Source organism: Lampris incognitus, chromosome 19, assembly GCF_029633865.1.
Source record: "Lampris incognitus isolate fLamInc1 chromosome 19, fLamInc1.hap2, whole genome shotgun sequence".
In the NCBI taxonomy this organism is placed as follows: domain Eukaryota; kingdom Metazoa; phylum Chordata; class Actinopteri; order Lampriformes; family Lampridae; genus Lampris; species Lampris incognitus.
In genome coordinates this window covers 28631636-28634135 of record NC_079229.1, presented here as the reverse complement: position 1 = coordinate 28634135, position 2500 = coordinate 28631636, and the positions used below count along the sequence as shown (strand labels likewise).

Genomic DNA, 2500 nt, shown 5'->3' with positions numbered 1-2500 from the left:
GGTAGCATAGTCTGTTGCCTACCAACACGGGGATCCCGGTTCGAATCCCTGTGTTACCTTCGGCTTGGTCGGGGATCCCTACAGACACAATTGGCCGTGTCTACGGGTGGGAAGCCGGATGTGGGTGTGTGTCCTGATCGCTGCACTGGTGCCTCCTCTGGTCGGTCGGGGCACCTGTTTGGGGGAGGGGGAACTGGGGGGAATAGCGTGATCCTCCCACGCGCCACGCCCCCTTGGTGAAACTCCTCACTGTCAGGTGAAAAGAAGCGGCTGGCGACTCCACATGTATCGGAGGACGCATGTGGTAGTCTGCAGCCCTCCCTGGGTCGGCAGAGGGGGCGGAGCAGCAACCAGGACCGCTCGGAAGAGTGGGGTAATTGGCTGGGTACAATTGGGGAGAAAGGGGGGGAAAATCCCCGCCGCAAAATAAAATTTGCCTATACATACAGCATAGGCCACGCAAATGTACACACAAGCACATGTACATCATGCAAACACACACACGGACAAAAACACATAAAAAGACATTTTACCTTGCGGTCCGACGCAATACCTGACGCTGACAGGCCATTTTTAAAGCCTTTAAAATTCTGTAGTGGAGGAGATATCATTTTTTGTCAATTTTTTTTCCCACCACTTTGAGCCAGAGGGAGGAGAATGGAGGTTGTCCAGACACTGGTCTGCTTTGTGCGAAACCGCTGCACGGCACTGCCGGAGAACGTGGGCGTCTACTGTTGTCCTGACCTTTCTGCGAGTTTGTCCGCTTCCAGGGAGAGAACACAGGCCTAATTACCTCCAGACACACACCGATGTCTCCGTGTTAAAAAACACCGCGTCGCCAATATTGTCGCTGTACGCCCCGTCAAAAAGAGAGCGGCCGTTCCGTCCGACAGCTAGCGGTTAGCAGACATTTGAGAGACAAGAGAGGGAGAGAAAGTGAGAGAGCGAGACAGGCAAGAGACAGAGCAAGTGCAAAATAAAGCCAAGGTGCAACACGTGATAGCGGAGTGAAGGAGGAAAAAAAAAAAGATGGAGGTGGAGATGGAGACAGCGGTCCGGCAGGAGGCAGTTAATATATTAATGAGCGGGAGAACTGTCCTTGAACCCCCGCTGCCGGTTTCTACCGTACGTCTGGTGTCAGACCATGTAGGAGGCAGAGGAGATGTGTTCGCCCCGGATCTGACAAGGCTTTCAAGATGCTGCGAGCAAGAGAGAGGTGAGGTCTGGGTGGTTCGGCAACACCTGCGGCATACAAACACACGAGCTCAGTGTACCGCAGTCCGCCGTTCGATCCGTGTGGCGGGAGATACAGTTCTCTCACTTAGATGAAACGCACGTAGAGGAGAAACCCTATAGTGCGGTGGCTGTGTGGTCTTGGTAAGCCGGTGTGGTCCAGTTTTGAGTCCCGAAACCCAGAAGTACGTTACACAACCTTCCTTACACAACCTTGATGGGTTACTTTGAGTCTTTCTCCGTTAGGAGAGACCAACACACTTTTCATCTGGCGCATCAAATAAAGTGGTGGGGTCGACACAAATTTATGAGATTTCGATGTTTTGGCGGCCCGTCCAGGGTGTCTCCCCGCCTGCCGCCCAATGACTGCTGGGATAGGCTCCAGCATCCCCGCGACCCTGAGAGCAGGACAAGCGGTTCAGATAATGGATGGATGGATATTGATCATCAGGCTCTTGTCTTGTGAATTCTGAACAGGAAAGCAATTTGCTAACTGGCTGTCACGTGTGCAAAGGGTGTTTTTATCTTTAGCGTTTCACTCATATTCACGGTATTTAACCTCCGAAACGTGCAAATGCGATGTTGTGTTGTGAAGATTTACTCGTGGGACAAAACTTTCAAATGGCTGAAAGCTCATGTCGACCGCAGACATTATTTCAGGCATTTAACCAAAAAATTGTTCATTTCCCGCTAAAAAGATCGACGATGGCGCTAACTATCTGGATTGGCTTGCAAAGGATACAAAGAAAAAATGTATTCCGCTTCCCATGTTTAGCATCAAAAATACCCAATTTGACTTCAAAATTCATTCGACTGTGGGGAAATATCCCGAAATTTAAAATTTAAACGCCGTGAACTTGGCAAATAGGATGAGCTCGGACCCGTTGGTACGTTATTAGGCCGGCGTCGATTCGGTTAGCGCCATTAGCACAACCGTCAATTCACATCCCTCACACTCGGCGCGCTGTGTTATATGATGACGGACGCCGGGGTTGTGGACACCGAGGAATATCCAGCGACACCGCAGCGTGACGGGGCCACTCGTCCGTCTTTGACCGCAGTGTTGGAAAGCTTCAAGGCTGCGCGCTCTATAGGCGAGGTGCGTTTTCATCTCTAACACGGCCTCCGACGAGGCGTACACAGGCGTCCTCGCTGCATTGTGCCGTACAGTGTTAACAGGTTGTATGTAGCCGTTTCATTCAGAGGGTGAAAATGGGGGATTTTTTTTTCTTCTTCTCCCTTTCCCTTGAGGTTCTTTATCCCTTTC

General features: G+C 51.1%; 1 protein-coding gene across 1 annotated transcript in view; it reads left to right on the top strand.

Annotated features, from left to right (window-relative positions):
- The window catches only part of ptprn2 (protein tyrosine phosphatase receptor type N2), a 192591-nt gene that overhangs the window by 67245 nt on the left and 122846 nt on the right, over positions 1–2500 (top strand). The gene's annotated exons all lie outside the window — the stretch shown is intronic.